The sequence below is a fragment of the Thunnus albacares genome, chromosome 9 (assembly GCF_914725855.1).
Source record: "Thunnus albacares chromosome 9, fThuAlb1.1, whole genome shotgun sequence".
NCBI classification, from domain to species: Eukaryota; Metazoa; Chordata; class Actinopteri; order Scombriformes; family Scombridae; genus Thunnus; species Thunnus albacares.
The window spans coordinates 25,560,989-25,584,737 of record NC_058114.1 but is presented as its reverse complement, the minus strand read 5'-3'; the positions used below and the strand labels follow the sequence as shown (position 1 = coordinate 25,584,737).

Here is a 23,749-nt window from a genome sequence, read left to right as displayed (position 1 = left end):
TATACACCACTGATCAGCTATCTAATTGGAGCTTTGTAATGCATATGCACTCACACTCAACACTGTTTGTGTATTGGTGTGTTGGGCTGTGGCAGAGGAATGATTAATACCTTTCTTAGACACGCACTCAAATGCACACACACACACACACACGCACACACTCACTCAGTCGAAGGCTCTTCACTGAACCCCCGTCTCCAAAGAGGCTTTCAAGTAAATTAAGTTTGGGTTTAGGGTCCTGTTTATATTAATGAGTCCACTGCCGGTTGAGTTAGACCCAGTGCTCTGTGTTATTACCTGCTTGATAATGAATGCCAGCTTGACTAGCAGCAGTCAATGGAGGCTGCCACACACAGCAGATAATGCTGAAACTTGCCACTGGCTTGCAAGAATAGATCAGCTGCAATCTCCTTAGACTAGAAAATGATGGCATGGAATGGTAAATGCAGATAGTAACTGTGACGGACCTGGCGGCTGAGAGGACTTTACCTTATACTAGACCAATGTTACTCATTGCACGGCTTGCCAAGTTTCAATTGGCGGCTCGCATTGCAGCTAATAATTATGATTAGGGATGCCCCGCAAAACCCAGTTCTGAACTGGAACGGGGTGCCACAGCATGCTTGTTAAGCTAATAACGAAGTGTTATGAACAAGCTAAAATGAAGGCTGTCTGTGTGTAGCCTGACTGTTTAGCTTAGTTTACAACATATAATAAAATTTGGCAAATTGTTGTAAACTTGGCTACTGGCTGAGATGGAAGCCCCCCCCCCCCCCCCCACGCAAACCTGCCCCTCCTCTCTCTACCAGCAATACCTGCAGCAGTGAATCCACATTAGCAGCAGAGGGAGGAGGACAGAGGACAGGATGAATGACTGAATAAAGAATAAAGAACATAGAAATCATTCACTTTCTAAACTTGAGTCAGTATTTTGATGTCTGACATATTTATTTCATTGACATTTAGAATTGTTTCCAGTGACATATTATTGAGTTTATATAGTGACTTTCTGAGGTAAAACATTACTTTTGCTGTTCTAGAAACAATATTTAGTTATATTTAAAAATATAAATAATTTCTAATCCTGTTCTGAATTTATCCTTTTTTTAAAATAACATTTTTTAAAAAGTAATGTAATGACTGAATGTAATGTAATGAATGAAAAAGAACCGATAAGAGTATTGATAAAGAAGCAGGCTGATGAGTATCGATAAGAGTAGTAGTATCGATAAAATCCTGACATTACCCATCCCTAATTATGATAACGTAGCCAATACAAATAATTCACAAGGACTGCAACAACAAACTACAAATATAACATGGAGAAAGTCAAGGAAATGCATGCCTGCTTCTGCTCAGCCCAGTATTAAGGTAACCCTGTTTTTAGATTGTATTGGCTGCATTACATGTTGTATGTTGTGAGATGACAAACTATCAGGCAGCTTTACTTAATGGTTAGGGTGGATTTTGGTGTTTCGCAATAGAAGTGGCTTTCCTATTGACTGTCTCCTGCCAGTGTGGCTCCCATGAAAAAAATAGTGAAGAGCACTGTATTAAACCTTGATCAATTAGCATTAGCCAATAATTGAACACATTTGTTTGAACCTTCCTGGAATAGCAGATTGGAAGCATTTGTCACAAAGGACAATACAATGAATGCCTGGAAGTTTAAACTATTTCAGAGATCATTGCGTAAACATTCTGTGATGAACTAATCCCAATATTGAAAGCCCAACTTATCATTTGATTCAGTTCACCACTAATACACGCATTGTTACTAATTTAGCTATAGGTCTGTACTAATGCATTTCATCTGTATACACTCTTATCTCACAGCGTGAACACATTAAACTGTTGTTCAGTGTATGTGGCAACAAAATGCTAGATAGCAAAAATACAGGTTGGAAGGCTCAGTTTATCATAGATGATGAATAGTCCATGAATGAACTTAATCAGCCTGAATAAACTATGGGTGAAGGCTGGACATTTTCAGCCTGCAATGCAGCAGTGGCCAACATGGCAAGTAGACAGAGCTGAGCATCATCAGCTCATCTAGGTAGCACAAATGGCGTTATGTTCCTGCTTAGACCTACACTATGAGCTTCATTTTAGCAGTTTAATTAAACCACTGGGCATGGCAAACCATGGTTTTATTCTCTCTGTGCTCACTTTTTCTAAAATGTACTAACACACTGTTGCAGCAACTGCTCTATCCATCTGCATGTTTACAGCACATGAAAGTCTATTCTCTCACAATGGTCAAATGTTATTCTAGAGAAAATACAAAATTACTGACTTAAGAGTTTGATCATAAAAACTCAATGAATTAGCTGAGCAAAATGAATTGATGAAACAATCTAAACATACGCTCATTCATAAAAATATAGATCTTATTATGACCACTGTGCCATGAGCAAACAACTACATCAGTGCTTTCAACTGGAAATACCAACTCTGAAGAGATATTTTTGTTTTCTGAATTTCAGTGCTTCCTAAAAGTCAAAATTGTGTCATAAAATAACCTTCATACCCTCAAGGGCTAGGCTGTGTTATTCAGTAAAGTTAGCTAGTGAACAAAAGCCAAGTTAACCATGACTGCAGAGAGGAATGACTCAGGGCTTAATAGACAGTACAAAATGTATGCTAACTTATAACTTACTATGTGAAGTTGTTAAGACACTCTTTGGTGAATGGCAGTTGTCCCGAGCAGCCTGTGTAGCCTCAATAAGACCAGCTATTGTAGCTAATCTTGCTAAGAGAAAACCAGTTGCATGTGGCCTAAAATGTCACAGCAAAACCCTCCACTAATCAAATCCAATGCAACATACGGTATAACTATCCCCTGAATATGTACTTGGTGGTTATGTCAAAGCAAGCAACTAATAAAAGTTGAGGTCCCGTTTGATTATTTAGTAATGACTGGCAGTTAGCATTAGCCTTGCCCCTCAGACTCACTTCAGGCACTTTCCCCTCCGGGATTACTTTCATCTCTCAGCCACGTCACCAACACTTTGGCACCACTGAGGCTTCTGGTAAAAAATACAAGGTCTCAGCAACTTTCTAAGGCAACTATTAGTTGCCTTAGAAAGTTGGATTTGTTCAGGTTTCTGTGTCTGACGGAGAACCTGCTGAACCTGCAGAACACACCTCATTCCTCTTGCTAACAAATGACTTGAATCGCTCACTCATGAATTCATGATTTTATTATGTAATTTTAAACAAATAAAGATATTTGTTACATTTTGTTTGAAGGCAAAGCAAAGCAAAGTCAATTCCCAAAGCCCAGGTATTGGTATCAGAACTGAAAAAGTTGGATTGGTGCATCCCTACTTCTCATGTCGTTATAGACCACACTATGAGGAATCACTATGTCTATGTGAATCACTATCTTTGAGGAAACAGTCACTGCGATGGACAGAGAACCAACTATTAATATCATGTCATTTTCAGGAAGCTGGAAGTTTATTTTCTGGCTTTTCCGTATAGAAAAGTGCATAGTTTATGTGTGTTAAATCTCCCAGCGTTACCTTTCTTTAAACTCCCATGTGCTACATCATCTTACATTCAAATTAATAATAGCCAACACTGATGTATCACTGTACCCATTACTACACAGCTAGGTTGCAACCCAGTTCTCTTTTGTCTTTAACTTTTCCATCCACTGTTTGTCTAATAAAACAGAAAAGCCATCAGAATGAATCTTTAAAAATGTTAGAGAGTGCAAGGGAGCAGCAGCTCTTCATAAATCTTGTCTGACTTAGGAGTAGGGTTCAGATTACAAGCTGCAAATGATGTGAAGTGAGATGATATTTCTTCCTGCTGTAGTGAGCTGTAGTAATAGTAGCCTATAGCTGGATGTTTGAAAGGCTACAGCAGTCCATCTGCAGTTGCAAACAGTGAAATCCACCAGCTTTGCTCAGCATGAGCAGTCAACATTCTTCATGTGTAGCGATTTTGAGTATGGTACCCTGTGGGTATTACATTAGACTGGCCTCTCAGTGTGTGTGTCTTGTGGTGTCTCAGTGGTCTGCTGGTTCTCTATGAGTGAAGCTTCAGCAAGCTTTAATAATTCACCAGTCTCTTTTAGCTCCCAGACAAACCGAGTTTTCACCAACAGGGGATTCAGGGAGCAAGTACAGAGGCAGCTTTGATTTAACTGGAGTCCAGTCTCTCTCTCACAAACACACAGACACACATATAAATGCCATCTTGTGATTTTCTGATATGCTCCCTCACATACTTCCTGCAACAGTAGGCTATGTAACCCCAGTGAAGACAGCCTGATCCAGTGCCTTCTCTCCAAATACAATACAGCATGAAGTCTACACTACTGGACCAAAAATGTCATAATGGGACAACAAGGTCAGGTCTAGTTCAAAAGTTCCTCTAAATGCAACCATCTGTTCCCTGAATTGAGAACACAACTTGTACCTATTGTATCTCTCAGTGTCACACAATTTATTTAAGGCCAGTCGGTGTATAGCATAATATCACTATTGGGGTTTTTTTGTTTGTTTTTTTAACAGTTTGTGGTTCACACTCATTTTTTTAATTTACAGTAGCACTTTCCAATATCATAGTCCTTGTCAACTCAATGATTGTGGCCAAAAATGGCATTATCATGACAGTATTTCATAGTATTTCCTGAACTATATTAGAAAAGGCTTCACACCATGTTTGCCTAAGAAAATATTATACAAACTGAGCAGTGAACTTTATATTGCAACTTTGTTGGAATGTGTAAAAGAAAAGTGCTTAAACACCACAACAAAGCAGGTTAGTTGTTACAAGTTTATGATAGTTGAGTGGGAATTACTTTAAATGCAATGTATTGTCTGTTTTTTTAAATTTTACACATCTATACATGTTTTCATACATGTTCTGGTTTCTCTTCAGTGTTATTAAAATCATTTTTAAAAAAGGGCATTTATCAACATGCACAGAACATAATAGTAATTGACCATGGTACACACACACTACTACTAACACCACCTGCCCCTCTGTACACTACCTCTGCTCTACTACTAGACAGATACCATGAGCAGAGCTGAGAGTGATGCACAGTGAGGAAGAATGTAATGTGCACAGTCATGAGGCAGGAAGTTTCCTCTCTATAAGTCACATAAAATTCATCCTCTGTCTTACTTAATGTTACAACTCAGCACCCATAAACTAGTCACATTACAGTATGTCAGCTAGCTCATGTGACATGGCCCTAGTACTTAGAGCTAAAAGGCCTGGTCTGCTGGTTCTTCTGTGGTAGCTGAAAACGACAGGAGTCACAGTAATGACAGCAATAGAAACTGTTGACCGGTGTACCATCAGAGTATTTGAACAGGAATATAGTAAAACCGGTTTACCGGCACACCTCTACAAATGGCCAGGTTATTTGCATTTATTTGATGATCCATCACTCAAAACATTAAGTTAAATAGCACAGGTTCAGCTTGGCCTCCTGGGCCTTCATAGGACACATCTTTGTGTAATGCATCTTTCAAAGCATGCAGCCCCTGAACTGGGACAAAGCAGGAGTGCTAAACATAGGTTCCTGCTTCTCAAGCAGGGACCCCACAATTATGGGCACAATAATTAACAATAATTAATAATATTCATAGCTTTTTTTAATTCATTCAGTCTTTATATACTCTAACAAAAAATGAATCCCTACCCAGCAAATACTGACAACAAAAACAACCAACATATCAAAACCAAAAGCATAGGTGTTGGAAAGAGATTAGTAGAGAGTATGAATAAACAGTGAGATTGATTGGAGAGCAAAATTGACGGACTGATGTCAAATTTTAGTGTAAAGATAATCAGGACTAATTGTAGAGGAGTTGGCCGACATTTGTTTCTGTTTTGTTTCGATTCGCAGTTTGAAGTTCTGGTCGCACATTTTTGAAAGTAATCACAGCTGGTACCAAACAAAGAATTAACTGCACACAAACAACAACAAAAATGTAACAAGAGGAAAAGAAAAGAGATCCAAGAGAATCATGAATGAGGCTATAATACTGACCATCACAGCGCACACTGATACTACCTTAACACATGACCACATTATAACTGGACACCTCTGACGAATACTTTGAAGGGCTGTATAGAGACATAAGAACCATGTTCCTTACCAAAACACAACTCAATTACCAAATGTATGACACACTATTCAGATCAAAAGAAATTTCAATATTTACTTGGAGAAAAAAAAAGAAAATTTCATTGCCGTGGAAGCAGCAAAACACGGCAAAGCATGCCACAGCTTGAACACCACATGAAACTGTAATGAGCTTCAAAAGTCTTCAGTCTTTTTTCTTCAATGGTTCTTTCCATTAATATTGGGTTCAATTATCTCATATTATATATTTTTCAGTGGTGTATTTTCAACAGATTTTCTTCTATTAAAAGTATATTATGCGGGAGATTTCATTCAGATCAATATCAATAGATCAATATAGAGATCAATATAGTAACTAGGCCTTCAAGCATCTGCAGGTAACAATGTGAAGTACAGATTTTTTCCAAATAGACCTTACAAAAGTGAGCATATTATAAAGGCTATGCTTTACAGTGAATTTAATGTAAAGTAATGCGAATGGATGGTTCACTGACAGAAAATAAGAGGTTGGAGAGCAATTCAATCCTGGCTTGTAGACCTTGTAGGCCTGAGGCAGTCCTGCAGCAGAGCATCTTGGCTATGTGCATTAAGCAAAAAAAAAGAAAAATCCATGTATTGGGTCCATAAATATATATTACATTAAGAAGGCCTGCCTGTGTGCAAACCCTAAATTAAGTTAAACTGCTGGAGCTCGCTGTCTGCTCACAAAAGAACTTAACACAAAGAGCAACGACAGAGTTTTTAAAACTCTCTTCAGAATAAAACGCACAAACACATGCATGCAGACACACACACACACACACACACACAGACTTGTATGACAGTGATCAGTATTGAAAAGGCTACATTGTAAACCCATGTCTAATTTCACAGATGCTGAACAAATTGTCCTCTAACCTAAAGAAGAACGTGTTTGTGCGGGTGGTATAATTTGTGTGACTGTGTATGTGTGTGTGTGTGTGTGAGTGTTTGAGTGCGTATTCATCTCGGATTCAGACAATGAGAGAAAGTCAGGGAGGCGTGACGAGAGCACAAGATGCAGGGGGAATATCTATGTGATTGTGTCTGAGCGTACATCTTGACACTTGGCGTGTGTGTGTGTGTGTGAGTACACGCACACAAGAGTAGGGGGACGCGACCAATACAGTACATGAGTACATCTCTGCATTAGGCTGCAGTGCAGAACGGCCGACAAAGCTTCAACCAGATCTCTTCAGGATTCAGAAGCCGTCACGTATCTGTTTGATGCAAGTTGACAGTTTCACTTCTGAACCGCTTTTCAGTGAAATGACACTCATACAGCCTCAGTCACTGCTGCACAGCCAATGAATAGCCAACAAGTCATTTTCTCCCCCTTTGGCATCAACATGCTATAAAGTTCAATACGTGTGTGTTTGTGTATAGTATTGGTTATCGTTCTCACATTCAGTAGACAGGCATTTAAAGAGATTCACATTCGATAAATGCTTCTATTTCTCTCTTCAAATCATCCCAGCATGCGCTTTATATACATCTATAGATTTCCAGGTTATTATTCATGGATATCTTAATAACTCAGCGTAGCATTTTTGTCTCTGGGATAAGATTATGTACGCTCTGCAGGTCTATCAGGTGACATAACAGTCCAGGTCCATCGGAGTTTATTGCTTTTGTCAAGCTGGGTGTTTTTTTGTTTTTTTTCCACTAAAACTGGAAAATCTATTTAGTCCCAATAAGAAAATATGACAGCTCAGGAGCTTAACTCAGTGACCACATCCAAGGCAGAGTTTTACCTTATTACAAACAACAGCTCCCTGATGGATATCTAGCTGGATGTGAGATGGTCCTCTGTGTGTGTGAGCATGAGTGTGTGTTTGTGTTTCCTCTTTGCAGTGTGTGTCTTTGGAAATACAAGCGCACCTCACACACATCAATCTACCTCCGCATAAATGGACTGTCAGAAATAGTTGTTTGTGTTCAAAGAGAAGCCAGATAGGAAGCAGGAAAGAACCGGATAGAAAGAGTGTAGAAAAGAGACAGAGTGACAGAGAGGAGGAAGGTCGAAGGGAAGCTGTGAGGACAGAAGCGAGGAGGAGTGGGTCTGATGGTGCTTATAGTCCATGTTTGCTGGATTTGAACCCAATCTACAGAATAAATGTCCTACCATTCTATATTTTTCAGAGAAAAAATTGTTTTAATAATCAGATATTAATTTTGTGGAATGGATTCTACTATGACAAATGTGGTTTAATTAAAACTGTCCACAAATTAAACTAATTTGTGTCTTCCTTGTTACAAAGACCTCCATGTGTTCAACTCACTGTTCTTCTCAATGTAAGATGTGACAGTCTGATCTTTCCCAGCCTGTTGCTGTCTCACCCACACAATCAATCCGTAAAGAGCACAGAGGCAGCCCCTGAACGTTACAGTCAGATGACATTTATGGTATGACAGGACACTTTTCACACATTCTCCACTGTATGCATGTGTGCATAAGTGTGTGTGTGTGTGTGCTGTCAGGTTAAATGTGACATTTCTGTGGTTAGGGCTTGTGAGGCCAATGCCTCATTAAAGGTTATCTGTTAATTACGAGGACAACTTGGGGTCATGTCGAGGTGACAGTTCCCCCTCACTCTCCCTGTTTTCTCTCTCTCTCTCTCTCTCTCCCTCACACACACACACACACACACACACACACACACACACAATTATATATAAGAGTGGTCTTTTGTCCCCACTAATGTCAATCCTCACAAACATTTGTACACACACATAAAACCCTAATACAGAAACCCGATAAGGACACAAAGATGGCCTCGCAGCATTAAGTTACATTGTAAACTTGTGAAGTGTTCTGCTATCTGCTCCATGAGATCAGCAGCAGCACCAGCCCGGCTCTCAGACAGAATAGGAGGCCATTAGCCACAACACCGACAGACCGGTGGAGCTGAGGATGAATGTCTCAGAGATGTGCTGGGATGGAGCTTCACCAGCCACTCATCCACACAGAGAGCACCACCAAGGCAACAAATAAAAACAATCATGAGGGAAAAAAAAGGAAGCTTCAGTGTGAATTTCAAGCTTCAAGGGGCATTTTGAATCACCTCGACACATTTGCTCTAAACAACACTGGCTTTTTGTAGATATTACTGAGCAACACTGACTTTCTCTTATAGAAGTAAAACAATAACTGCCAACTATAAGGTATTTCTCTGATATTAAACTTTAATGATCCCTGTGGGTAAACTGGGTCATTGCATCAGCGATTATTAGGAAAGAGCAAAGGAACAAAATTGGGTAAACACAACAATTGAGCAACTTGGGCTATTAAACAGAAAATATCAAAGTAATAGTTACAGCAAAATCATATCAGTAAAAACTACAAGAACGAAAAGTATAAAAACAATTTACATGCAGCATGTATGCATCTGCTGATACCAAATTCTATTATTTTTTTAAATTATCAGATTTTTTTTATAATACAGCTGTATAGTGAGCACTTTGTTTAAAAGTATGTCAACATTCAAATTTACAAATTCACTAAAGCAATTACAGTGTGCCTTAAATGTGTCTCTGCATTAGGAAGCCTGCATCTAAGCTTTCTTTGATGGTTTCCTATATTTTGTGTAGTGTCCTTGTACAGTATAATATTTTGAGTGTCAGTGTGGATCTGTTGTGGCAGGAAGCTTCAGATGGGATTTTGACAGCCCCTTTTCAACCCAAGCATGAAGAAAATGCAGGAGTTCAAATACAGTTCTGAACTACAACAAAAGCACTTTAAAAAAAAAAAAAGGTATGGTGCACCTCTTATATGATGCTGGAAGAGACACAAAAGAATCGCTTTTATTTATTTTAACATACCCGGCACACATTCCTTGCCAACATGCAAAATGTCATATCATGACAGCAGGTGACAGTGATGATTTACCTTTTGTATCATGCCTGCAGTGTTCGTCAGAAGGGAAGGAGCGTCATGTCTTCCACTGTACTCGGGCCTCAAGAACTGACCTGAGAGCATGTACAAATAGATAGAAACAAGAGCATAAAGATTAGTTATGAGTGTAAATACTGTAACTACCCCAAGTCAAAAAAACTATTCGTTTGACACTGGAGGCTGTTTTTTTTGTGTGTATTTGTGTGTTTATTGTTAAATGGAGTGAAACAGGCATTCAGAGAGCAGCCAGTTTGATTTGAGCTCTCTGGGAGCAACTGGCTCCATTCCCCCATGTTAATGTAATCATATTACCACACAGGAAAGCTATTGTCATACGCTTCTGTCAAAAGAGTAATGGAAATGCTAGCAGGCTTTATATAAGTAAGAGGGAGAACGGGGTCTTGCATAAGAGCAGAGCAGTGTAAAAAGCCCATATGCAGGACCTAATTTCACGCAATCAACAAAGCTACTTTGTGTCAAACCTTTGCTCTTTTTAAATCCTCCTTTAAAAGGAGCTGCAGGCCTCCGAATCAAGACTTGGACAAGCCTCACAGAAGCTCACAATTTCATTTCACACTGAATGGAATTAGCCAGTGGACCAACCTTACAAAGTGGCTTTAAAAGATTTTAGTTCCGCCCTGAAACACTCAGCATGTCGCTGCTGTGAGATGTGAATGTGAGGATGTGGATGTGAGCATGCACGTGTTTCTGTGAGCGTATGTGTGTGTGTGTGTGTCAGTGAGAAATGTCTAAAGAAATAGATTCATTAAAAAGGTCATGACTAAAATGTCCTTTTATTTTAGAAAATCACCCAGTAACGCTCCACTGCAGGACCAGCCTTTAATCAATATTAATCAATATGTCCATTTCATCTGAAGCCAAGCGTTCAACTCTCACCATCACTGCTGAGAGAGAGCAGCAAGACAGACAGAACATGGCAACAGATCACTACCTCCTTTTCCACCAGTTTCTTTATGTTTACACCTCACTTCTTCTTACCCAACTATTGATTTGCTCCATCTTGGTTTCAGCTGAGGATATAAAATATATTTCTTAAATAGTAAGCAATTCAGTAAGATTTCAGGTGTCCTATAAAAGCAAAAGTTAAGCTTGACATGAAGTATTATTACCAGGCAACGAAGAGACAAACTGTGGTTCTATGCTGTGTTTGAAGATGGACTCGTAAAGAGCTACATAGGCAAGGATGCATTTTTTGACCTGCTTTGAATTTTTCATGTTTTCATTTTGCTGTCTGTGAATCAAAGGAAATATAATCAAACTCTTGCAAACTCTTGTTGAAAGTCTCTCTGAATCCATCTATCGTGCTCTCTCTCTTTCATCCATCTTCTTCTATCCCTATTATCCATAGCGAGACGGACAGATTAAGAGAGGAGGACACAGGGAAGGAGGACAGAGAAGCCCGGAGTCAGAGAACAACAGAGGAAAAAGGGGGGAGTGGATCCTCTGTGTTTGCTGCTGTGTGGTTCTGGCTTTGGTCCAGCAGGGCCTGAGGACCCAATGTTGCAGCTCTGATGAAGAGAGCTCTGCAGCCCCTCTCTCCTCTCTCTCTGCTTCCCCTCTTTCCAACACTCCGCTCCTCCAACCAGTTCTCCAATCCTCACAGTTTCCCCTGCCTCCCCTCGCATTCGCCTATACTTGTTAGCTTTCTCCACACCCCTTGCTCCCTCCCTGCCTGTACCCTGCCAATGTGATCCATGTGTTGTGCTCGAGCAGAGACTTGCTGAGGCAGCAGAATGAGGGAATATTTACAGATCAGTCAGATGGGGTTGAGCTCTGCTCCTACTGCAAACTCAGTTCCTCGTCAATCACTGCTACAACAGCTGCAACACACTCGGGCATTTTAGCCACTCTGAATGCAAACACAAACAAACATGTACACTTACCCACATTTTTATACATTATATGCACATACACACGTAGATACACACACCTAACATATGCACGCTGGTGCATGTACAACTGTAAAAAGTCATTCAAGTTAGAATTTAATTGCTGCTGCTATGTCGACTCCAATATACAGTAACTAATATTCTGACTATTTTTGTACACGACCTCACTGTCATTCAGGGTTTTTGATTGGATTTGATTTATGGACCTACAAAATACACCAATTCAAGGGATAACATGTTTAAGTGAGGACAATGATTTTCAACATGCTCTCAAGATGTTAACAGACAGACATAAACCTTGTTATATGAAACATGTGATCTAAAAAACAAAACTACACCAGGGTTGGGTATTGTTTCAAGATTTTGAGTTAGTTTCGCTTCAAGATAGCGAAGTTGCGGTACCAATGCAAAGATACTTTTTTCATGGTCTTATGAACATGTTTTCTACAAATTCTTTTTCATAAAAAATATGCCAAACTAGTGAGTTAATCAGTCTTTCAATGCTGCAAAGTTATTTAAAACAGCAAATATTTGAGTAAGTAAACCAAATGAACTGACTGAGCATTTGCTGCCAATTGTCAAACTTATTACAAAGCAAGAACTCTGTCTGTATGTACTGTATGTATGTCATTTGCATATCTCGAGAACCATTCATCCAATCTGCTTCAAACTTGGCAGCTGCATTGCTGGGGACTTAAAGATTTGCAGTGTCGAATTCGGTGCAATGTGGACACACAACACCTTCAATATTAATATACTTAGAATAATCAAGCGAACAGTGTTCTGTGTAGCAGCAGGGCAGGGCTTCAGGGCTCTACGACTGCATGTCATGAGCAAACCCTCAAGTCCCTGCATGAGTTGTCCCACAAAAAATATTTATGTTTTTCCTTTTTTTTTGTACTCCATAATAATAAAACCATAAGCATGAGCACGGCCTGTGATCAGAGCTGTACAGTGAGTCAGAGAAAAGTTTTTTCACATGGTGTGCTCTAAAAAGAGAAAAGTAGACAGCGAAAACACAGCTTTTAATCAAGAATGGACAGACCCTTAGGCTACTTCCCACGGGTAGCTCAAAACCAGTATGTCTCATATAAGCACAAATCTTTTGAGCAAACATACTGACTAAAATGATCCAAACTGAAGCCACAGAAAATAAACAATCTAAGAGCCCAGTATGATCAATCCACTTTATTTCAGAATGCACATTTTTTCAAAAGCTCTGTTATTTTATTATTCATTTACAGTAGTTAGCATCTGTGTATAATAGAATGTTAGTTTCTTTCATGTTGTTGGTGTATACACTCATTCACACCTCACATCAACAGTATTAATGTTTCTATGCGTTGAAACAGCAATGCTGGAGGCCAAGCAATCAGCCTGTTCTGAACAGGCACATTTTGAACAGGTACTGCACTAGTACTTGACAAATTTCAATACTCCATTCTGAGCGCATATTTCAGTCAGAGCTGAACAAATATCCAGCCTCAATAACCAGCCCCTCTATTCATGCCCTAACAATCAGCTTCATCCAACACAAGACTAAGGGGCTAACCTAAACCTGCTGTCTGAAATGGAGCATCAACACAACATCCACTTCTGTCTGTATGTTGCCTCTTGGGCTGATAAAGACATCTAGCAAACTCTTTTTATCTTCACTCAGGAACAAACATATTTTCAGGTTGACTCTGTGTGCTGTTCACAGCAGGGATCAAATCAGAGGCGCATAAAAGTGTTCAATCAAGATGCATGTCCAAAAAACTACACCTGCATACATGCGCAGCCTTTCAATTTTTCCTTTCATCAGCTTAGTTCAAAGACTGAATTGATCAGATCTCTGTTTTGCACTTTTTTTCCAGCTGATGCCTCTTCCCCAAGTTTCCACTAACATCCAAGACAAGCCCAAGACAAACTGAAAACCCCACTGTTGTCTTTTTCCTTCTTTCTTCCTCTACTCTTGTTTTTCTTGCATCCATTCCCAAACTTGTGGATATGTAAAGGATGAATCACATAGTCCCATGGGAGTTTAACCAAAACTACACAGGCAGTGCAGAATACACACACACATATATATACACACACACACAGACAGTGTAACACACTGTTCTGCTCTAAGCAAACAGATGATGCTGCCAAAGAGAGGTGTTGCTCCTGCTAACTCTGTCAGCCCAACAAGGTCAACATTCAAAACACAGGCAGTGGGTGTGTGTTTGTGAATGTGTGCATGCATAAGTGTGTGGGAGTGTTTGTGTGGAGTGTGTAAACAGCATGGGAGACCTTGCCATCCACTTTGTGAATTCTCATACCCAGCTGGGGCAGATCTCCTGTGTCCTGCTCACCCTGTTGCGGTGCTGACGTCCTGCCAACACCCCGTCAATCACACTGACCCAGCCCACCCTCCAGGCTTCACACACACATTACAACACCTTTCTGCCTACCTCCTACCTCCATTGTACCTTTCTCCCTCACCTGCCGTTTAAGGTTAACAGGAGCCATAATGTCAGCAACCTGGCTAGTGTCATAATAACAGTTTGCCTATGCAGCGATGGTGTCACTCAAGGACAAACAGTTGCACTGTATCAGTGTGCCTGCCCTGATCTATTCAAAACTTTATTTCATGCATGCATTACATTTAAGGTTATCAGCTCTCACATATCTGATGTGACACTCGTAGGCTTAATGTCACGCTTTAATGCCTTTAAATAAAACTTAATGCTAATTGGAAATGATACAAGTTATCAGTCACTTTAATGATTATCCACCAAACACCTTGTGTAATTTATGTGTAGCCTATCAACAGCGTAGCCAGTAACACGTAGGTCGACCTTCCCAGACAAGTTCCAACTGAAGCCAATTAAAGCCTGTTGTGACTCTGCATAACCAATACTCCAATGTCTATGCAGCTATATGCAGTGCTTATAGTCCCTGAAAAATGTGATTATCATATCCTATATTTTTAACCAACAGTTAAGCTATTTTTGAACCTTATGTAACATAAGCATCCTGACACAGCTCCACAGTGTTGACTTGCAAAAAGGCCATGAGCAGTATTTTCTTCTACACCCTTCAAAAGGATTTATTATTAACACCTCAGTAAATATGCAGTATTAACAGACATCTTGGTATCAACCCATGTTGCCTGGAACCACAATGACCTGACGCTTCCCTTTTATGGGATGAATATCATGTCATATTTGGAAACTGAAAAAGAAAAGCTTTGAAAAGTTGAAACTCGTGTTTGAAAGCTTGAAATCTAATGAAAAAGGTTTTGCAAGATTGAAACTAAGTTTTGAAGGCTTGTATAATGTTTTGGTGGGCTGAAAAAGATTTTCAAATCTCTGCTAACATTATTTTGTATTTGAGTTTTCCTTCTTCACAACTGCAGCTCTCTTTTTACAGTGTTTCTCCAATACATTGTCAGAGTTTCAAATTTATCACTGTTCTCCAAGCGTATTACTTTGTTTTCCAGGTTTGAAACCTTGTAAGTGTTGATCTGAAAACTGGTGCACTTACATTGGGAAAAACATTTTTGAAAAGTTGAAACTTGAGTTTCAAAAGGGCAAATCTTTAATTTAAAAACTTTTGCGGATGTACATTTGCACTCGTACGGAAGACTGTTCTTTCAGAGCTGAGTTTACAGCACCCACTCTTCAGAGATCTGCCCACACAGTTGCGAGCTTGCAAGTTGCGTGATTTGTGTAGGCTTTTTGCATACAGACATGCATAAAATTGGGAATATCCTGCTCTGGCTCAGTCTGTAAATCTAAATCTAATAATAAATTAGGGCTGCAGCTAAAGAGTACTTTCATTTTTAATTATTCTGCCAATTTTTTTTCTCGATTAATCGTTTTGTCTATAAAATGTCAGAAAATTGTGAAAATAAAGGCTATATAATTACTTAGAGCCCATGGTGATGTCTTCAAATGTCTCATTTTGTCCAATCAACATTCAAAACTACAAAGATATTCAGTTTGCCATCATGTATGACACAGAAAAGCTTCAAATCTCACATTTGAGAAGCTGCAACTACAGCTTGGCATTTTTGCTTCATAAATGACAAACGATTTTTTGATCAAAATAGTTGTAGACTAATTGTTGCAGCTCTATAATAAATATGTTCAAACCAGCTTATTTCTTAATTTCTGCAGTAGCTTGTAAAAAGTACTGTGGTCACACCTATGGATATTGGTATAGGCCTTCACTTTCGTTTGCAATGCACTGAAGAAAAAAGACGAGTCAAAGAAAAACTTAATTTCTCTTGAGTCTGAGCAGATTAACCTCATCTCATTCCGCTGCCTCCGTGTTGGGCCGTACATCTCCCTTGTGTGTGTGCGTCTCCCTATCCACTGGGTTTTTGTTTTCTGTTGTTTTTCTGTCTGTCCATCTTTGTGTGTTTCTCATTTGTTTTCAGGAGTAGTGGAGAGGAAGGCCTCATGTAAAAGTTGAGCCAACTCTGAGCCAGACATTAATAATTGAGGAGGGCAGGAGGGGAGAGAATGGCTCCTGCAATATTCATATGTCATATTGACTTGACTGCCAGCCACTCGCCAATGCACCCAGTACTTATGAAGTCTCACAGATAACTGAGGATGCAATGCTATGTCCTCCCCCAGCCTCCTCCTCCATCTCCCTCTCTTTCCTTCCTTCTGTATATTTTCTCATTTCCATCCATATGCCACCTCTACTCTTTCTCAACACCCTCCCTCACTTTGCCATCTCTCCTCTTGTCCCCTTCTCCTTCACTCTGCCACTTCTTTTCATCCCCTTCTCATCTGCTGCCATCTCTCAGAAGAGTATGGCGTGCCCATGGGCCAAATTCAATTATAAACCAAATTAAAGAGATGCTTCTCAACTCCCTCAACAGACAAAAGGACCACACGCATGCAGCAGACACGCCGAAGGGTTACAATCACACACACACACACACACCCACACCCTACCCACCCACATACACACACACACACACAGGCAAAGATATTCACTCTACAGCCTCTACAGTCTGCAAAAGATTGACACAAATCATTGACCAGGAAATGGACAAACTATAAATTCTGTGAGTGCAACTGTGAGTGCAACCTTGAGTTCAGCCCCCTCCCCAAATGTTCACTGACAGAGCTTTCCCACTGTTGCTCTCTAAAAACCTGCCCTTTCTGGCTCTCCATCTCTCCAGGCCCCTGATGCAGTCTTTAATTAGCCATGGTAATGGTAACATAGCTGTGAGTAAGTAGCCAGCCGCCTGAACGGTCCAAATCTGGGAGGACCATCTGATGAATTAGACAGTAAAGCGGGGAGAACCATCGTTAGTACCAGCCGTCTGCATTTTAGCATCAGCCGTAAAATATCAAATCCTCAAAAAGAGTTGGAGTGTTTCTGAGGTCAACCAATTATCGAGCGCTGCAGGCTACACTGGCTGCCTTTCAACGTGATTAGATCTGAACCCACCAGAGGACATCCGGTCCACTTGTTCTCTTGTTCAGAGAGCTGAGATTAAAAAGCTAAGAATGAAATAAAAATATTTTTTGTATGCTGTAAATTCATCGTATGCTGCTCTTAGCAGGGGAAGAGAGGGAGAGCTGGACAGAAGGGAAAGAAGGATTTGATGCGAGGAGAGTCGCCTGCATCTTCCAAAACAGCCTCAGGCTGAAAGCAACGAAGAGAGCAGAGATTTAAAAGAATACTGCTACTGTTGTTAACACTACAACATCAATTTTGGTGATTTGCATGTTTTTACTTGAAGGTCTTTAATAAGCTGAACAATTGTCATGACCCCTGGGACAATAAAATTCACTGAAAACCTATAACAACATTTGTTAAATGCATAAATTGAAAATGAGGCCACTGCATAACATTCCTAAAAGCTCGACTTTTTAATAATGCAAACTAGAAAGAAAAAAAAACACTAAAATCATAAAAAAATAGATCATTCCTATGACTGCATGTAAACATGTTGTTCCCTCATCAGCATGTGAAAGAAAGAGACACCATAATATAAAGATTCAACGCTTATAACTCCTGGGGGACTACACTAGTATGACCTTGGTGTTAATGCATGTATAGGGGAAGATGCCTCAAGTCTTTGTGTGTGCGTGCGTGTGTGTGTGTGTGTGTGTGTGTGATGGAACGTGGCAGGGAGTGGTGGTGGGTAGCGGGTGTTGCAGTACGTCACCTCTGCTCTTCCTGGGGATAAAGTAATATTAATTCTCCATGCTGAATAGATATAGCCTGGGGGCTCAGACAATACATGGGAACAACAAACAATTCACACACCATACACACCAACTTAAAAGAGCCATAAACCACCAACCTCCCACACTGTCCTTACTGAACTAGGCCTGTGACATTACTCTGCACCACCACCCAGTTAATCACACAAACATACATACACACACACACACACACACACACTATCAATTTGTGGAGCACAAGCACAGCGCAGTAATAAATATGTAAATAACCCCACAGTTTGTGCCTGTGTGTGTGTGCTGGAGGAAACAAATGCATAGTACCCACAAGGAGAGTAGGTGTAAGCTTTTATGTCATCCTGTATTGAGATGACACACCCAACAATGCACAAGTTACAATGCACAAGTTTGCACTGAGCACACACACAAAATGACCTATCCATGACAGGAACTGTGTACAGATGGATCAACAAATACAAATGGATCAGTCGGAGAGCAGTGCATCCCCCTTGCCACCAAACCTTACACACACACACACACACACACACACACACACACTATCACACTATCCATGACTGTGACAGTGGGATGGGAGAGGGGTTGTCTATCATTGTCCTGTAAGGGGATATCTGAGCTGATGTTGGCGACTTATCCACACTCTTCATAATCCATTGTGTGTGTGTGTGTTTGTGTGTGTGTGTGTGTGTGTGTGTTGCCAACCAGGCCTGGTGTTGTTGATAAGAGCTGAGGGCTTAGTCCTCAGTCACAGGGACACACTCAGAGCATTAATGAGCCCACAGCACAGAGGAGAGCCTCTGCCAAAAAGGTCTTTATCAGCCACTAGGAGCCTGTGTGTGTGTGTGTGTGTGTGTGTGTGTGTGTGTGTATAAGAGTGAATGAGTGAGTGAGTGAGAGAGTGAGAAAGAGACAGTGAGACACAGAGAGAAAGTGAAGGGGGATAGTCCCTGTGTCTTCATATGTTTTTGTTCCCCCCGATTGTATTTTCAGAAAAAAGTATTTGTGATCAAACACACTCTCTCCACACACACACACACACACACACACACACACCCCCTCGGTAGTGAGTATAGCCTGAAGGTGAGGCTGGAGGTTGAGATGCAACACACAGCAGTTCTGTCTGAGAGGGTGCATCCATCACACAGACAGCTTTAACTCAGTGTGTATGAGTGTGTGAGGGAGAGACTGTGTGATTTCAGAAGTTAGTTAGCTGGGTAACAGGGTAATTTTGTTATCAGGACAACCAAAGCCAAGCGACAAGGTGACTGAATGACAGGATTATATTGGTTGTCAACATGAGGCGATGGATAAACATCAGAAACAAAACGGAGACATGGACAGACTGACAGAAGACAGATAAGGTGACGGGGAAATGACGAGGAAATGTCTGCATGTCTGTCTGACTGTTGCACGTAACACAAGGACAGTGAGTCTAATCCTACAGTTCTCATATACACGAGCACAAGAACAAGTGATGAGCACTTCAAAGTGTACACAAAGTAGACAAGAAGAACACACTCACCTATGTACGACACTGCAGAAAAAAAAACAGTTGTCAGCTCCAACTTTCTGATAAATGGTTTTTCTTCCACTCTCCATGATTTGTCATGTTTCAGTAACCAACAGGCACTCCTTTCATCTGCGAAAGGTACAAAGCAGAAGGAAGGATGGTGGCATCAGGAGAGGTGTCTGGTGAGCACCCCTGAATTTTGCTCATCATTTATTTTTGAATAACAAATCAACAAAAATCAAACAAACAGCCAATCAGTCAGTCATCCATAAAGAGAGAGATGAAGGGGGATCAGGCGGAGTGAAACTGGAGAGTGGGTTTGAAGTATTTCAGGTTTAGGACTGTGCATTAAGAATTTATGGGATCTAAGAGATGCTGGTTTGAGATTACAGCAGGGGAGAGGTTCACTCAGCTATAGAGTGTAACTGGTACTTGGTAGGGGAGAAACTGCAGAGGTGAGTGTACTATGACATTGGGGGGTATCTATCAGATGTACACACAGGAGGAGGAGGAAACAGAGCAATGGGGGGTAGAAAAACATTGTTTATAAAAAAAGAATTAAGTCATCCTTTAACAACAAGGCTTTGACTTTAACAAAAGCCTTGAACAAAATTAGATTTGCAAACATAGCTACAAAAGGGGGGTCATACTAGGCCACATAATGATCAGCAGAGTTTGTCATAGTTAACATTAAAACCATCTAGCCAAGGGTTTTTTTGGCCAGTGTACCTGCAATTTGAGTATGGATGAGAAATTTTGCTAACTGTCATTCAACACAAGATGTCTCACCAACTGTTTGTAATTGTAAATGACTTACTTCTGAATTACATTACTTAAAGTTACTACAAGGAACTTTCCTTTCATGTTGATTTTAGGGGGGGAGGAGTGTTGGTGCTGAGCAAAACGTATTGCTGTGTCCCCACATTCATCAAATGAAAAACTCTCATAGGTTATCAATAATTAGTCAGACAACGAACGCTACAATTATAAACTGAAAGTGTCTGCTCCATTACAATCCGCAGCAGCAGCAGAGTCACACACAAACCAGATCCTGAGGAAGCTGGCTAAAGTTATGGAAACCTGCAGGCAAGTGGCAAACAACAACCAGCCCACAACCAAGGAACAACACTCCATCCAGTTCATCAGGCCTGGAGAGAACACAGAAGAGCCTTCTTAGATGCCAGTCACCAGGAAAAGATTGGCAAATGATGGTTGACATCGGTCAGCAGTTGCACTTCCCCCCTGAGACCACCACCACACCATTCTGGCCAGACATAGTGCTTTGGTCTGCCGCTGTCAAGACTGCTCTACTCATCGAGCTCACCATCCCGTGGGAGGAGGGAATGCAGGCCGCCCACGAGCACAAGAGGGCAAAACACTCAGATCTGGCTGCTGAGTGTAGGGAAGCAGGACTACCACCACCTTCCCCATGGAAGTAGGCTGTCAGGGCTTCATCAGCACATCAACGCTATGGCTGCCTCGGGATGTAGGGGTATCAAGGGCAAAGCTCCAAAGAGCCACAGAAGCACTCACTGAGGAAGCAGAGGAGGGCAGCTTTTGGCTATGGCTGAGGCAGAAAGACAAGAACTGGGGGTTCACACAACAAGAAAGGGCAGCTGCAGGGGGAGCCAAGGAGACGTCCCTGCCACCACTCCGCTGATATTCAGATATTCTGGAGCTGAAGGAACAAAACATCAACAAATGGTGGTCTCCGGCTGAGGACCCTGCAGCTGACTCCATGGGGCCATGGGAGGCGCAACAGACAGAAATGTCTAGCAGGTAACAACATCCCCCTGTACAATCTAAAGAAAACTAAATTAAAATACATTTCCCCCGATGCTTAGGCTCATCAGGGGATGAACTCAAGCCTGGCAGGCTGCAAGGCTAGCAATACACTGGCAGAAGCCCTGAAGAATGCATTTCCCATGAGCACCACCTCGTGTCATAAAGATCTTAGCTTGCGCATGCGTTTGTTTTGAAAGCGAGTGGAAGAAAGACGCTACTTATTTTTAATACTATTTTTCTTTTTTAAACACAGCTGTTTGCAGGAAGCATAGCCATGAGGTAATGTATCTATTTGTGGCTATGTAGATTAATTAGATTAATAATTGACCTAATATTAATAATTGTAATATGACAATGGTAAAACAAAGTTAACTTTGTCTTAGTACCGTTCATACACCTGGGTCACATGTAAGGCTGCATTCACACCAAATCCAGCAATGCAGGGTTGTGTGGACGTGTGGGTGTGTTTGTGCTTTAGAACGTTACCGCTGTGAAACAATCAGAAAATGTTTTATTTCTCAGATTCACTTCTATGTTCTCGCTACACTGCTGCTCCGTCTCTTCATTCATTCTCTAGCTTGCTCAACCACCACTGCTCTCTCTCTCACTAGTACTCTCAGCTCACTCGTGCTTTCTCTCTCTCTTTCTCTCATCTGTTTTAAAATGAGTCATAAAGCCGACATGTCTAACTTTACTTTTAACCTTATCAAACGAGAAATGTCCTCTCATCACCCTAGTAACGTCTTTGTACTCCCTCATGCTACAATGCTACATGTAATGTAAACACTTCCAGTCTGTGTGCAGTAAATTGTTTCATCTGAGTTCGCAAGGAATCTGACGTGGTGGAAGACATTTAGAATAACTATATAGAAATATCCAATCTTCTCACTGATGGTCTCGTTTGCTTATGTAGGTCATACAGAGGCATCATAAGACTGCTTCATAACCAGTTAAAAGTTCATTGTAGTAACTTTAAGAAATTAAGGTATATTTACATTTTTCTGTTCCCCCCTTGTTAAAAAAATAAAATTAAAAAAACTGCAGGAAAAACAATGATTAGAGGTCATATTAGACTAGAAGGATACATATGACTGGCTGTTTGACAGTATCATTTTTGCTTCATCAAGACAAAAAAACCTGATGACTTAGTATGATGGACAGAATGAATGACAACGCAACAAGTATAAAAAAGTCTTCCATATGAAAATAAGACATTTGAAGGATGACACTGATTATGTGTCAGTAATCAGTGTGAGAAGCTCTGATGGAGGACGCCTTAGACACAAGAACAGTCGAGGTTCCTGCGTGAGGACATCAAGTACGCACACACTCATAAGAGACCAAGATTACAAAACAGATTGTGTCTGTACTCTTGTAGTCTGCATACAGACATAACACAAAGACACACATGCTCACATAACATGTCTGGTTCCTTAAACAGCATGTGTCTGCTTACCCAGCCCTGGAGTAATAGCAGTCATTACCGTGCCCGAGCAATGTGAGCACATACACTCTCACTCTCTCTCTCTCTCTCTCTCCCCCACACACACACACACACACAGTGTCCAGCATGTTATTACAGCAGCAGTGTAGCTTATTACTCTGCCTCAACACCACTCAATTATTCAGCCTGAGTCCACGGGGAAAGGAGAAGCAGCTCAGTGTGCTACTTACAACACGCCTAAGTAGGCCAAAGAGACTGAAACTAAAGTATGACACACAGACACACCACATCACCACTGTGCAGACCATGGTAACTGGGAACTCCATGTACAGAAAATACATTTTAGGAAACGGTTTAGCGATTCAATGTGTGTATGTGTAATGGTTGAGTCACTTTTTATGAACGTGTGAAGTCACAAGAGGCCAAATAAATCACTGGCAGGAGGGACAATTAGCAGGGCAAAGCTCAACATGGCCTAATTTTGACTTCACATGAGTGTAACATTTGTGGTTGTGATGAATTCATAGATTTATACAAAACTATGTCTTCACCATTACAACATTTGCCCTTCATTTCTGTAAGAGCATATTTCTTCTTAAAACATTCCTGTTGATCCTTCTTAATAGAAATAAAACTGGTGCATCCCCAGTCGTATATATCTTTGCTGGCTTACCTACACACACACACACAAACCACAGATGACGATACAACCTTGCTTGATCCCCCAGTATTTTATTAAATACTTTTACAACCTTGTGGAGAAATACAGAGAGAGGAGGCAGAGGAGCTGAGAGGAAGAGAGAGAGAGGAGGGAGCAGACCTATTTTAGAGTGAGATTAAGCAGAGCTGTGTTGAAATAGAAGCCCTGACTGACC

General features: G+C 40.7%; 1 protein-coding gene across 17 annotated transcripts in view; it reads right to left on the bottom strand.

The window, feature by feature from the left end:
* The window catches only part of dab1a (DAB adaptor protein 1a), a 239,874-nt gene that overhangs the window by 211,800 nt on the left and 4,325 nt on the right, over positions 1-23,749 (bottom strand). For 15 of the 17 annotated variants that reach the window (XM_044360753.1, XM_044360755.1, XM_044360762.1 and 12 more), the window contains exons 3-4: positions 19,658-19,774; positions 10,023-10,102 (exon numbers count right to left, since the gene is read on the bottom strand). The gene's annotated coding sequence lies outside the window, so the exon portion shown is untranslated. The remainder of the gene's footprint in view (positions 1-10,022; positions 10,103-19,657; positions 19,775-23,749) is intronic. The other 2 variants (XM_044360757.1, XM_044360759.1) reach the window with 1 other exon arrangement.